Raw genomic sequence first — 14,979 nt, forward strand, 5'->3', positions numbered from 1 at the left:
GTAAGTGTTTGCAAGATTGGGGGCTGCTGTCGCAAAGTCAATCAGAAAAAAATGAAGGGACCATCTTAGTTCAATTTTCCACAGCCGTGCTCATTTAGCTGTGTTGCATTTTTATTCTTCCCTCCCCCCCTCTGAAATATGCATGCGAGCATGTTACTGTTTATGTTGGTAAAGTGAAGAACCTCACTTTGCAATGCTCTGACTGGTTTCCCTAAGAAAACAGCAATGTTAGAGGGCCAAACCCTACTCACCATCCCCCCCCCCCATCCTTCAATTTAAAACACAGACAGACCCCAGCTGGCTCTCCGAGGCTCAGTGCTGGCTCAGCTGCAGGGAGAAGCTGTGAGGAATCTCAGGATATGATGGCCAACGAGAGAGTGGGGCTGATAGGGAGGATGGGGGTAGGAAATGCCCAGAACTATGACTTGTATAAGGGATCGTGACACCTCAGGCAGAAACAAGGATTAACGTTGACTTGAAACTAAACAACATGGTTCATTTTGATTTTCCTGGCTGAAAATTCCAGATGTCAACTTCTTCCCATAGAAAACGTTTATTTCAAAGAAACCCCATTTCTCAATGGGAAAATGTTTAGTTTGAAATTTTTCTTCCAGCTCCAATTGTAAATTGCGGGATTGGGGCCTCTGATAGGACACTAACATGAGCATTTACCTTAACATATTAATATTTGATATTTCCAGATAGAAAATATTCCTAAGGAACAGGAGGAATATAAAATTGTGTTTTTCTTTGAGACCATTACTGACATGCCTTTCAAAGTGTATGACTACAGATGAAATTAAAAACTTATCAGTTGATAGAAATGTACTTCTGAACAGAGGCTTTGAATCAGAGACTGGGGCAGAGAGGGAGAATTGCAAAGAAGTTATGTGAAAGAGCGCCCTGTTGCAGGGAGCAAAATTGTGACCTCAATTAAAAGCAAACAGAAAAATCCACTATCTACATTTCTGGGATCTCCCAAAGCTAGCAGTGACCCTATTCCTCAATAAGGAAAATTTACAAATTTTGCAGTGAGTGATGCTTTCGTTCACTTTTTCCTTATCAAGTATGAGTGTGTGAAAGCAGGGTGTTATATGCAATTCCCATCGTTTGCTCTTATCAAAGCTTCCTTAATGCTTAGCTAGAGATTTACAGTTTGAAACACCATCCTTGGCCATGGAAGACTCTGAATGTAGCTGAAATGATGTTGCTCTGATCCTCAGGGAGGCACTCAGAAGGTCCGCAGCCTTCATGTGCTATGTAGCAGGGGCTCCTTCTGCTGGGGAGGTGCTGCCCAAACCACTCTCCACGGCTCTGTGGTATGTGGACGGCAGGCCAAGTAAGTAACCCTACAAGTAAGGAAGTGTGAGGTGTAAACTACTTGCAATATTTTCATTTGGCCACTAGATGTCTCTGTATGCTGTATCAGGATTCAGTCAGGGTGCAGTCCCTGGTAAGCAGAGGAGACACACCTAGAGCTCAAGCTGTGTGGAAGCCCATGTGTGTGTCTGTAGTTTGCAGTTGCCTTGCTCAATAAATGCACCCTGTTGAAGATGAACTATGACTCTGTGTATCTTGCCAAGAAGATTTTGGGGTAGTGCAGCCGCTAAGGAAGAAACTGCAGCTCCGAATCTCTGCACCAATTACTTCCCAGGGTGAAACTCCATCAAACACAGCATGTTTACTGAAGTTGTGCACAGGGGCTGGGATTTTGCCCTCAGTAATTCATCTTCACATCAAATTTTTAAGTGCTGATCATATACTACCCACCGTGTTTAAATACCCATCTTTTCAACCACAATTTTAAATGCACACTTTTCATCTTATACTACATTGATTTAAATAGCTATTTCGACAATACCAACTCTACTTTTGCAAAGCTTTTAATTCTTCTCAGTTCAGTTTCACTGTGGAGCTTTTCTGAATGTAAGTTTGTACATTATTTTCAAACCAACCAACCAACCACACAACTATGCACGAGCATACACCTCCAGGAAACCGTGGACAATTTTTGGTCAATAATAAATTCAGCTACAAGAGCACTCAATGAAATTAAAAGGAAACAAAGCACAGCTGGAGAAAAGAAATGCTTTTTTTACACAATGCATAATTACCCTGTGGAACTCATTATTGCTAGGTATTGAGAGCAAGAGCTTAGCTGATTGAAAAAGGATAGACATTTATACAGATAACAAGAGCATTTACAGTCACATTAGACAAAGGAAAAAGTGTATAAAAAGGGCTATAAACCTCAGGTTCCAAAGAATATGCCAACCACTCATGAGTGTTTGGAAGAAACTTCTCCTATTATCAGGTTATTTCATAATTATCCACTTAAGATATTTTGCACCTTCCTCTGAAACATCTGGTGCTGGCCGCTTTCAGAGACAGGATGTTGAACTAGCTGGAAGATTGGTTAGATCCAAAGATGGTCCAAATACAATGGTATGTCAGCTGCCATTGGGCGGATTTGCAAGTGGATTTGTGCAGAAACAATAACACAGAGATTATTATTGCAGAATATGTGTGCATGCATGTGTAGTTAGGTATCCTATTTGTGTTACTGGGATTTGCCAATATCACTTTCCTGCTTTTTTGTTAGACACTATGCACCACCCATTATCTCAAATAAGATCTCATAGCACAGATGTAGTAGGATGCAGGACAGCGTTTTCCAGTGGTAAATTGGGAAACCAATTTAATCAGAGCCAAAGGGAAGTCAAGAGAAAATCCAAGACCAATAGTCTTACCTGAATCTTAAGAAAACATATTAAGAAGCAACTTAACTTTACAGCAGTTCCTGAATCCCAATGAGGAATGAACTTTTTAATATCTAATATAAATAATAAAACCACATTAAAAAATAGCAATATCTATTCTATGACAAAGAAAGGAATTTTTCTTCTTTGCAGGGAAAAGAAACCTTTTAGTGAAATTCACTATGGAATACAGACAGCCTCTTCTATCTTCAGCTTAATGATGCACACGTTTCGGTTAATGGGGTTCTTGCCTTGGAGACCACAGGTTAATGAGTGAGGATACTGTTTATTTCCATGATAATGATGTTTATAAAGTATAGTATATAGGTACTATGTCCCTGGGGTATTACACTTCAATTACAGCTGTGTATTTCTCACGATTGTTTTGTTCCTTATCCTGTGTACACAGGGATTGTGGATTATTTATGGCATTTTGTAATGGGTTGGATTCATCTGACAAGCAAAACACGAAAAACTCAGACACTTCTCCAGGCCCTAAAACTTTCCAGCTGGGTTAGCCTCCCCAGTGCCTACACTCAGAAGAGCTAACCAACTTGTCTGAATTTTCCAGTTTTTAAAAAATGAATAAGAGCGCTTTGTATACTTGAGCAACATTTTCCTCTTTGATGCTTTTTTGGCTCCAGAACTGCAGACTGGCCACTTGTGTTCAGAGGAAAATACTTTCATTTGAACAGAAAAACTAAGACCTTCCCCCCTGAACTATGGTAGCTGGAGATCCTAGGCCAGGCTTTATTCATCTGAATCCTGTGTTTCTGAATTTATTTCATGCCGTACTTTAGAGTTCGTAAATACATGGAACTTAAAATGGTGCTGTCTACCAAAACCACCTTTCATGCTGTTCATTATCCTCAGGGTAACACCCTTATTTGGCCATTTACACTTGTTGCCTTGAAATTTAAAAATTACATTAACATTTTGTCATTGCCCTTTAAAGCCCCGATCCTGCCATTAAGCCATGCGGAGCCTTACAGGAATCAGTGGGCCTTAGCCCAGATGAACGGGTCAACCTGCATGGATCCCCTAGGCTCTGACTTCCTCTCTACCCAGAGGGTGCTTGACCCCCCACCGACCTCCGCCCCAGGCCTGCCCCCACTCCACCCCTTCCTACAAGTCCCTACCCCTGCCCTGCCTCTTCCTGCCCCTGCTCCACCCCAGACCCTGCCCCCACCCCACACTTTTCCCTAAGCCCCCACCCCTTTCCCCAAGGCCCCTCCCCTGCCCCACCTCTTCCTGTCCCCACTCCACCCCCTCCCTGCCCCTTCCCCTGAGCGCACCTGTCCCTGTTTCAGTCCTCCCTCTCCCTCCAAGGACCTCCTGCCCGGTGGGAGGTGCTGGGAGGGAGGGGAAGGAGTTGACCAGCAGGGCACTGACAGGTGGGAGGCGCTGGCGGGAAGGAGGGGAGCTCACCTTGCTAATTTTTTTCTGCACCCATGGAGTCGGCGTCTCTGATGGATCCTATTGCAGGATCATGACCTAATGCTTCAATTCAGCAAGGAATTTAAGCCCATGACATCATTGGCAATACTCACACATTTAGAGTTACGTATGTACTTAAACTTAGACTCTGACTCAGCAAGTTCTTAGAACTTGGAGAGCATTTTACCTATGGGACGTGATGATTAGGGCAGCTTTCAGGGTGAGCATTAAACACAGGGGCCTATCACTTACTCTGTTTATCCATCTTTGCTATGCAAGTGGGCAGCGGATCAAGCTGTTGTCTGTTTTTAAGTGCCTTGGCTTGATTCTCCCTTCCTCAGAAGACATTTGTACTCAGTCCATCATTTTAGGACTAACACAGAGAACCTATTTTTCCCCACAATTATTGTGAATTTTGTTCGTCTCTGCCTTTGTTTTGTATTGCACAGACGCCCCGTATCTTCACCCAGGTGAATGGTGGTTGTAGCCTAACGTGTCTTTTCCGAATGTTAATCAATGCTACATTCCATCATGTTCATATGGCTTCTTTCCAGTCCTGCAGCAGTCATTTAACTCATGCTAAATTTGGAAAATACCTTTTTCTAGAATGGCCCATGATCGTACCAACTAATGGGAACATACTGCATGCGCAGAACAGAAAGTCTAATTTCATTTTGATCCCAAACCACTGGAGACTTTTTTAAATCAATGGTAGATTAATTTATGAAGTTGCCTACTACTCCCTATCCAATACAAGTCTGTAGAGTGTTAAGATTCACTGAGCTACTCTAGCTAATAAGAACCATGCCTTTCCCTGTATCTTCCCCTCTAGAAGAACTCAGCAATGGCAAAGAGAAATGTAAATGGATCATGAAGTCAATGGTGCTATGCTCATTTATATCAGTTGACGATCAGGCCCATGTGAGTCCACCAAGTTTATAATCCAGTTTCACCAACTCCCCCGCCTACAAGAGATGGTGCCAGCGATACTCTGGAGTGGGGAAGGCCACCACAGCCCACACTAGGCAGAGACCCAAGGGAATACATGCAGAAGGCAGGCCCCCAAGTGCCGAGATGCCATCTGCTTCTGTGCTCCCTCCAGTCCCCCTGTAGCAATGGGGCCAGGGCTAGCAGTGCCATTAACCTGCCTCCCGCTCAGCTCCTACCCATCACTCCTCTGCAGGCTCAGAGCTGCAGCGAGGTGACTTCATGGCGCATTTTACAGCGCAAACCCTGTTGTTCTGAGAGGTGAACATGTGACGTAGAGCAGCTATTCCTTTGACTCCTGCCCTCTTCCCCAGACCCGTAGAGCCAGATGTGCCCCAAATGTGTGCAGGGAGAGGCAGTTATCAGATGAAATGCTATCACACAGCTCCTTTTCCCCCTCCTCACAATCTGGGAGAGCGGGCTCCCCTCCACACAGCATGAATGGGTGGGACCACATGGATCATGGGACTTGAAACTGTCTTGGAACTGGTGAGGTTCAGACCGCACCATATCCTGGGTACAGCTCAGAAAGGACAGGTGGCTTGGTCTCTCTCACCAAGGGACAATCACTCCAGATTGCCCTTCCTGCTCAGCACTCTGGGAGGATCTGTAGCATCCTTCCAGGCAGGCCTAAGGCTGTTTCCTTTCTAGCTCAACGTTGGCCATGGGGTTATTTTTGTGGCTGAGGGCAAGTTATTCATTGTATGCAGGGGTGGGTCCTTGAAAAACTTTGGCTTTATGAGTCAGCATTGCCACTCTGGCCTGACACCTCCACTGCAACAAGTAGATACACTCCAGATTTACACCAATGTAAATGAATTCAATACCTGGCCCATACTGTATGAAGAGTCCAATAGTAACTAGGTTTGGAAGGTTTTCGCCCAGAATTCCAGGTTCCAGCCCCCATCTTCTAAGGACTGGCTCAGCTTACCCAGAAACCACTTCACCCCTTGTGATCAGGTCTAGAGAGGAAGGAGCGCCCAATGGTTAGGGTGCCAGCAGGGTTCAATTTCCTACTTCTTTGTGATCCTGGCAAAGTTAATTAGAACCAGACTGATTGCAATGGGAGCGAGGAGCCCAGATGCTTTAAAAATCTCACTAGGTCCCTGCCTGCAGCTTTCGGTGCCTAAATACCTTGGCAAACCTGGCCCTCAGACATTTCTGCACACAGAACTTTTCTATACACCGGAGGTGTTTATAGCAGCATAGCTTATCCCTGCAAGGAGGGATCCACACTCAGGGTTGTACAGGTATGATTTCGGTAATGGGGAAAAAATCTCCCTCCTCTTTTAAATAGTTTAACTGGATATAGACCAGGCCCTAATCCCTCTGTGCCTCAGTTTCCCATCTGTAATATGGGGATGTTACAATGTATTTAGCCTCCAGACAGCGTTAAGACTGTGAGCTATCTCAGCCATCCCATGACAGCCACGGTTCACAGAAATAATGGCACTGTTATCCTCAAGAGGGAGGTTTTTTGTGTGTGTGTGTGTGTGTGTGTGTGTGAGAGTGAGAGTGAGAGTGAGAGAGAGAGCTTTCTCAGAAACTGCCCCCCATGCCCTCTGGGATCAGGCATGACCATGAAACTCAGTAACCTCACAGCAAAAAGCAAATCCCAGTTCCCAAGCCTAGTTCACAATACGACCACAACCACTGCCCGAAGTCTGGTCCCTGCAGACCGGAGGTGAGAAAGGTAAAGATACCGGTGAGAGTATCCAGCCTAATTTTATGGGGTGATGAGTCTAGTGCAAGAACACAGACTGACAGATCTGATAGGACAGCTGTAAATAAGTAACTATTTTTTCCCCATCTACATAATTTCCCCCCCTATTATCTCTCTCAGCCATGGGAATCCCTCAAGCTAAGCTGTGACAGCTGGGTGGGGATTTTTTTCAGTATTATTGTTGCTTCTGAAAAGGTTTCCCTCTAAAATAAGCCGCTCGTAGTTTGAAAACAATTTTTATTAACCCTCCTCCAAAACCCTACACTGACCAAAATAATAAAGCCAGGGGCCAAATCTCCAGCAGGAGTAATTTGGTGCAGTTCTATTCACTTCAACACAGCTGACGATCCAGCCCAAGGTATGGAAGATTTAATGACGTCCAAGTTACACGTATTTCATTATTTTCTTAACAAAGGAAAATAAAATGAAACAGATTAAAATTGGGCTGAGGGGTTTCCTTAACTGAAACAAAGGTTTTGATTCATAAATCATGGTTAGTGTTCATACACTTCAGAATGCTTTCTTTTTAATGCATTCTGTATGTGTGTGTGATTTATGAGGTGGTCTTTCAATTTTGAAAAGCAGTTCACAAATTGGAGGGGAGCCAGCAAAAAAGAGTGGTAACGAGGGAGTTTCCATAGAAATGGGTTCATTATCATGCTAGCATCGGATACCTTCCAGAGTGGGGGGGCAGGGTCCCCCCACAGGAAAAGTCAGTTTGTTATCATATGGGTCTTTAAAAACAATAATGTTTTGTTGCTGAGCCTTGTTCCTGGACATGTCGCCCACTTGGGCTGGGTTTTTTGGCATGTTTGGCATGGTGATTGTGCAAACAATTGCTTAAAGCAGGCCAAAGAGCACTTGATGGGACATTTTGGTCCACTGAGCCCCCTGCAAATAAGGACTTGCAGCGATTTCAGAACAATCTGGGATTTGTGACAGTTTGGTAAGCAGTCCCAGAATTTCACTGCATGTCACTGAAAAGGCAAGCTATCAAAGCGAGTCCAGGTGGATTGTTTTTAAAGGGCACAAAAAGCATTTCGGGGGACACACCACGGTAGGGTTTAATAAAGAATACTGAATAAACCTTCAGCATTTCGACTGAAAGTGTAGTACACCGAACAAAGAGAGATTTGCTTGTCTAGGTTGGGATTGGTATTATCCAAGTTAGAAAATGATGATTTGTGTTTGGGAGAGAGACAAACTCAGACAGCTGGGTTAACTTCAGCACTGCTGGTGAATAGGATGCAGCCACTGGGTCCCAGGAGAAATGCATCCCTAAGGAAGGCGGATGGTGTTTCTGTCTCTGCTCTACCTCAGGGATGTGCTGTGGGATTGGGCAGGTGAAGCAGCTCTTCCTTTCACTGGGGCCACCTGGGAGGGTAACTGGCGGAGAAACTCCTTCACTGGGACAGCAACAGAAGTTTCTTCCACCTCTGCAATGGCCCTTTTTGCATCAGCGACACCCACTTAGGCTACTATCCATAAAGGGAGAGAGAGAGAGAGAGAGAGAGAGACACTTCCCCTGGATGCCCATGTCCTCAGATGGCGTTCCTATTCGCAAGACCTCCATATACACTGGGTACAGCAGCATAATTCCTTCCAGTGGCATTTATGCAGCAGTGACTTAGGGTTTGTCTACAGACAAAGGTTGCACCACTTTGATTATAAATAAAGCAGTACAATCACCATAGCATAGACACAATTATATTGGTATAAAGGGGCTTATTCCCATATGGGAAGGGGAATGAGCTATCCCAGCATATGCCACCCTCATGCTGGTAGAACTGCACCCACTACGATTGTACTGGTATAACTATTTTGGTAAAAAAATAATCGCACCCCTAATTGATAGTCACACTGGTACAAATATTGTTTCAGCCAGGCCGTGGGGTTGTTAATAGAAGCAGCAGGCAGAGTTCTCAAGGGGTATTACAGAAATGGTGGCTGGCTGAGAGTGGAAATAACCAAGGATAATTTGATACTTTGTTCCAGCACATAAAGAGACAAGAGCTGGCGTTTTTCAGACAGTCTAAAGGAGTTAAGCACCCAAGTCCCATTGAAAGTCAATGGAAGTTGGGCACGAAGGGTATGTCTACAGGGAGATAAAAGACCCATAGCATAGCCGTGGTGGATAAGCACCGACTCCGTGAGTGCTCTGGGGCTGGAGCACTCATGGGGAAAAGACTGTGGGTTCTCCAAACGCACTGGCAGCCCCAGCAATCAGCTTCTCCCCCTCCAGCACCTCCTGCCCGCTGGCGGGTCCCAGCAATTAGCTCCTCCCCCTCCACACCCAGAACCTCCCAGCCGCCAGTGATCAGCTGTTCAGTGACATGCAGGTGGTGCTGGACGGTAGGGGGAGGAACAGGGTGGGAAGAGGTGGGGCAGGGTTGGGACCTTGAGGGAAGGGGTGGGGTGTGGGCAGGGTCTGGGGCAGAGAAAGGGTTGAGCACCCCCAGGAACTCAGCGCCGCTGGTGGCTGACCTGGGTCAGCTGACTGGGGCTGGCCGGCTCCGGCTCCTGGTTTTAGTATTGCAACGCAGACAGACCCTGCCCCGGCATTTTTTTTTCAATTTGATCAATTAAAATGTTCACAGTTGCATTAAATTATGGGTTTTAATTTTTTTTTACTGATTTAAATTTTCATAGTTGCAGGAAATTATGGGGGGGAAGGTGTCAGGCAATAATTATTTAATAACCACAGACATTAAGATTCAAAAAGTGAAAGTGTTAACATCACGTCAACACGTACAAAGTAAGTATCATTAAATCAAGCTCTATTAAGTTCTCAAGCTGCATTTTTCTTATGTTGCTTATCTGTAAAGTTTGATTATCATCAATGGAAATTTTTTTTTGGTGGTTTGGGTGTGTGTATAGTGAAATTGATGTTCACTGACATTTACTGATCATAATCTAATCCTTCCAAGCCCAGTCATATGTAGGTACCCAGTATTGGAACAAACTACTGATGAAACAGAGTTATTTTTATTTTAAGGAGTTCACATATTTTCCCTCAAGTGTTGGCAAGAAGCAAAGATTTCAGCAAGCACAAACAGTAACAACATCCTTCCTGTAGTCACGCAATCAAAGGCACACAAATGGCAATGGTATCAAAATAATCAAGGTAACAAAATGCATTTTTTTAATTTATGCTCAAGTAGCACCGACTGGCACCAATCACTTGGCAAGGTGTTAAACAAAAGACAGTCCCAGCCCCGAATTATCAATAAGCTGCAATATACAAGGCTATAGAATACTCTTATCTTTCTACCTTGGAAAGTACCTTCACAAGCAGAAGATATCTGATTTTAGGAGGTTCTTAATCTAGCAGCTAAAGGCAGAAAAATAGATTCATAGATGCATAGATACTAAGGTCAGAAGGGACCATTCTGATCATCTAGTCCGACCTCCTGCACAGCGCAGGCCACAGAATCTCACCCACCATTCCTACAAAAAACCTCACCTATGTCTGAGCTATTGAAGTCCTTAAATCATGGTTTAAAGACTTCAAGGAGCAGGAAAGCCTCCCTCAAGTCACCCATGCCCCATGCTACAGAGGAAGGCGAAAAACCTCCAGGGCCTCTCCAATCTGCCCTGGAGGAAAATTCCTTCCCGACCCCAAATATGGCAATCAGCTAAACCCTGAGCATATGGGCAAGATTCACCAGCCACATACTACAGAAAATTCTTTCCTGGGTAACTCGGATCCCATCCATCTAATATCCCATCTCAGGGGATTAGTCCTATTTATCCTGAATATTTAAAGATCAATTACTTACCAAAATCCCATTATCCCATCATACCATCCCCTCCATAAACTTATCGAGTAGAATCTTAAAACCAAATAGATCTTTTGCCCCCACTGCTCCCCTTGGAAGGCTATTCCAAAACTTCACTCCTCTGATGGTTAGAAACCTTCGTCTAATTTCAAGTCTAAACTTCCTGGTGGCCAGTTTATACCCATTTGTTCTTGTGTCCACATTGGTGCTGAGCTTAAATAATTCCTCTCCCTCTCCTATATTTATCTCTCTGATATATTTATAGAGAGCAATCATATCTCCCCTCAACCTTCTTTTAGTTAGGCTAAACAAGCCAAGCTCCTTAAGTCTCCTTTCATAAGACAAGATTTCCATTCCTCGGATCATCCTAGTAGCCCTTCTCTGTACCTGCTCCAGTTTGAATTCATCCTTTTTAAACATGGGAGACCAGAACTGCACACAGTATTCTAGGTGAGGTCTCACCAGTGCCTTGTATAACGGTACTAAAATCTCCTTATCCCTACTGGAAATGCCTCTCCTGATGCATCCCAAAACCGCATTAGCTTTTTTCACAGCCATATCACATTGGCAGCTCATAGTCATCCTATGATCAACCAATACTCCAAGGTCCTTCTCCTCTTCCGTTACTTCTAATTGATGTGTCCCCAACTTATAATTAAAATTCTTGTTATTAATCCCTAAATGCATAACCTTACACTTCTCACTATTAAATTTCATCCTATTACTATTACTCCAGTTTACAAGGTCATCCAGATCCTCCTGTATAATATCCCGATCCTTCTCTGAATTGGCAATATCTCCCAGCTTTGTATCATCTGCAAACTTTATTAGCACACTCCCACTTTTTGTGCCAAGGTCAGTAATAAAAAGATTAAATAAGATTGGTCCCAAAACCGATCCCTGAGGAACTCCACTGGTAACCTCCCTCCAACCTGACAGTTCGCCTTTCAGTAGGACCCGTTGCAGTCTCCCCTTTAACCAATTCCTTATCCACCTTTTGATGTTCATATTGATCCCCATCTTCTCCAATTTAACTAATAATTCCCTATGTGGCACGGTATCAAACGCCTTACTGAAATCTAGGTAAATTAGATCCACTGCATTTCCTTTATCTAAAAAATCTGTTACTTTTTCAAAAAAGGAGATTAGGTTGGTTTGGCACAATCTACCTTTTGTAAAACCATGTTGTATTTTGTCCCATTTACCATTGACTTCAATGTCCTTAACTAATTTCTCCTTCAAAATATTTTCCAGGAACTTGCATACTACAGATGTCAAACTAACTGGCCTGTAGTTACCCGGATCACGTTTTTTTCCTTTCTTAAAAATAGGAACTATATTAGCAATTCTCCAATCATTCAGTACTACTCCTGAGTTTACAGATTCATTAAAAATTCTTGCTAATGGGCTTGCAATTTCAGGTGCCAATTCCTTTAATATTCTTGGATGAAGATTATCTGGGCCCCCCGATTTAGTCCCATTAAGCTGTTTGAGTTTCGCTTCTACCTCAGATATGGTAATATCTACCTCCAGATCCTCATTCTCATTTGTCATGCTACCATTATCCCCAAGATCCTCTTTAGCCTTATTAAAGACTGAGGCAAAGTATTTGTTTAGATATTGGGCCATGCCTAGATTATCTTTAACCTCCATTCCATCCTCAGTGTTTAGCGGCCCCACTTCTTCTTTCTTAGTTTTCTTCTTATTTATATGGCTATAGAACCTTTTACTATTGGTTTTAATTCCCTTTGCAAGGTCCAACTCAACTCGACTTTTAGCCTGTCTCACTTTATCCCTACATGTTCTGACCTCAATTAGGTAGCTTTCCTTGCTGATCTCTCCCATCTTCCACTCCCTGTATGCTTTCTGCTTCTTCTTAATCATCTAAGATGCTTGCTCATCCAGCTTGGTCTACAACTCCTTCCTATGAATTTTTTCCCCTTTCTTGGGATACAGCTTCCGATAGCTTCTGCAGCTTTGATTTAAAGTAATCTCAGGCCTCCTCTACCTTTAGATCCATAAGTTCTTCAGTCCAATCCACTTCCCTAACTAATTTCCTTAATTTTTGAAAGTCAGCCCTTTTGAAATCAAAATCTCTAGTTGCAGATTTATTTTTGTTAATCCTTCCATTTAGTTTGAACTGAATTAGCTCATGATCACTTAAGCCAAGATTGTCCCCTACAACCATTTCGTCTATGAGGTCCTCACTACTCACCAAAATTAAATCTAAAATGGCATCCCCTCTAGTCGGTTCAGCAACTACTTGATGAACGAATCCATCAGCTATCGCATCTAGGAAAATCTGAGCCCTATTATTATTACTAGCACTGGTCCTCCAGTCTATATCTGGGAAGTTAAAGTCTCCCATGATCACGCAGTTTCCATTAGTATTTACTTTATTAAAAACATGAAAGAGGGCTCTATCCATATCCAAATTAGATCCCGGCGGTCTATAGCATACCCCAAGCACTATCCCAGGGGAGGCTCTAGTAATTTTCTTCCCCAAATGTAATTTTTGCCCAGACTGACTCTGTCTTATCCATTGCATCGCTTCTTATTTCTTTACATTCTACCTCATCATTGATATACAATGCTACTCCACCACCTTTACCTTTGTTTCTGTCTTTCCTAAACAGCACATACCCTTCAATACCTGTAGTCCAGTCATGACTACTATTCCACCATGTTTCTGTTATCCCTATAATATCTGGTTTCACTTCCTACACCAGTAGCTCTAGTTCCTCCATTTTGTTACCTAGGATCCTCGCATTGGTGTACAAACATCAATTTTTGCTGTTTGGCCTTGCTCACATTTTGTACCCTAGTAGGCACAGTCATTCTACAGCCAGTATAACCTATTAGACTAGTATTCACACCGCCCTCGCTCCTTATATACATTCTCCTACCCACGGCTGTATCCTTTCTTACTTCGTCTTCTTCCCTCTCAATGCTAAAATCTGGCGTGGAGATTATCTGGACATCTCCCAACCATCTCCCCCTAATTCCTAGTTTAAAGCTCTCTATCAGTTGTGCCAGCCTCGATCCTAGAAGTCTATTTCCTTCCCTACTCAGATGAAGTCCATCCGGAGAGAACTGTCCTCTGTCCGTGAATGCCTCCCAGTGGCCATACATCCCTAAGCCCTCCTTATAGCACCACTGCCTAAGCCATCTGTTGACAGTCATAATCTTGTCACACCTTTGTTGCCCTTCTCTAGGAACAGGCAGGATCCCACTAAAGATCACCTGAGCCTCAATTTTCTTAAGCGCCTTCCCCAGCCTAGCATAGTCTCCCTTAATACTTTCCAGAGAGAATCTAGCCGTATCATTTGTTCCCACATGAAGGATAATTAGGGGATTCTTTCCCGCTCCCTTTAGGATCCTTTTCAACCTCAGGTCTACATCCCGTATCTTAGCACCCGGAAGACAGCACACCCTTCTATTCTCTGGATCAGCTCTAGTTACAGGCCTGTCTATTCTTCTCAATAAAGAGTCCCCGATCACATAGACCTGCCTTTTCCTGGTGACGGTGCTATTCTCCAGTCTCTCCCTTGTTCCCTCTGGCTGCAAGTTCTTTCCATTCCTATTTTCCCTTATAATCCTCTTCAACCCATCCTGTATCCTCCTGGGGCTCATATTTGGTGTAGTCTCCCTTGACTCTTCTGCTTTTCCTATAGGACTAGCCTCTCTTCTCTTCTTCCTTACCCTTCCACCTTCAACAAGTACCTGCTGAGAAAAAGGTCTAATGGTTTGAAGCTGAAGTTAAGACATATCTAACAGCAAATAAAGATAGGTTTCAGAGTAGCAGCCGTGTTAGTCTGTATTCGCAAAAAGAAAAGGAGTACTTATGGCACCTTAGAGACAAACAAATTTATTAGAGCATAAGCTTTCGTGAGCTACAGCTCACTTCATCGGATGCATCCGATGAAGTGAGCTGTAGCTCACGAAAGCTTATGCTCTAATAAATCTGTTAGTCTCTAAGGTGCCACAAGTACTCCTTTTCTTTTTGCGAATAAAGATATATGTTTCAAATGGTGGAGCAAAATGAAAGGTGCATTTGGAGTCTTTAAATCCAGATGGGATGAATATGCTCCAAGCTACAGCCATGCTCCAATTCAACCACAAGTTATTGGGCTTGATATTGTTCCTTTATGTCATGGGGAAGAATAAATAATTTCTTCCCCTACAGCGATTGCTGGGTGACATTCTGTAACCTGGGTTATGCGGGAAGTCAGGCTAGATGATCAGCATTGTCCCTTTTGCCTGAAAATATCTATGAATCTATACGGCCCCGAGA

General features: G+C 43.5%; 1 protein-coding gene across 3 annotated transcripts in view; it reads right to left on the reverse strand.

Moving 5' to 3' along the window:
• GNG2 (G protein subunit gamma 2) overlaps positions 1 to 14,979 on the reverse strand; it is a 94,012-nt gene that overhangs the window by 14,003 nt on the left and 65,030 nt on the right. The gene's annotated exons all lie outside the window — the stretch shown is intronic.

Source organism: Dermochelys coriacea, chromosome 6, assembly GCF_009764565.3.
Source record: "Dermochelys coriacea isolate rDerCor1 chromosome 6, rDerCor1.pri.v4, whole genome shotgun sequence".
Classification (NCBI taxonomy): Eukaryota; Metazoa; Chordata; order Testudines; family Dermochelyidae; genus Dermochelys; species Dermochelys coriacea.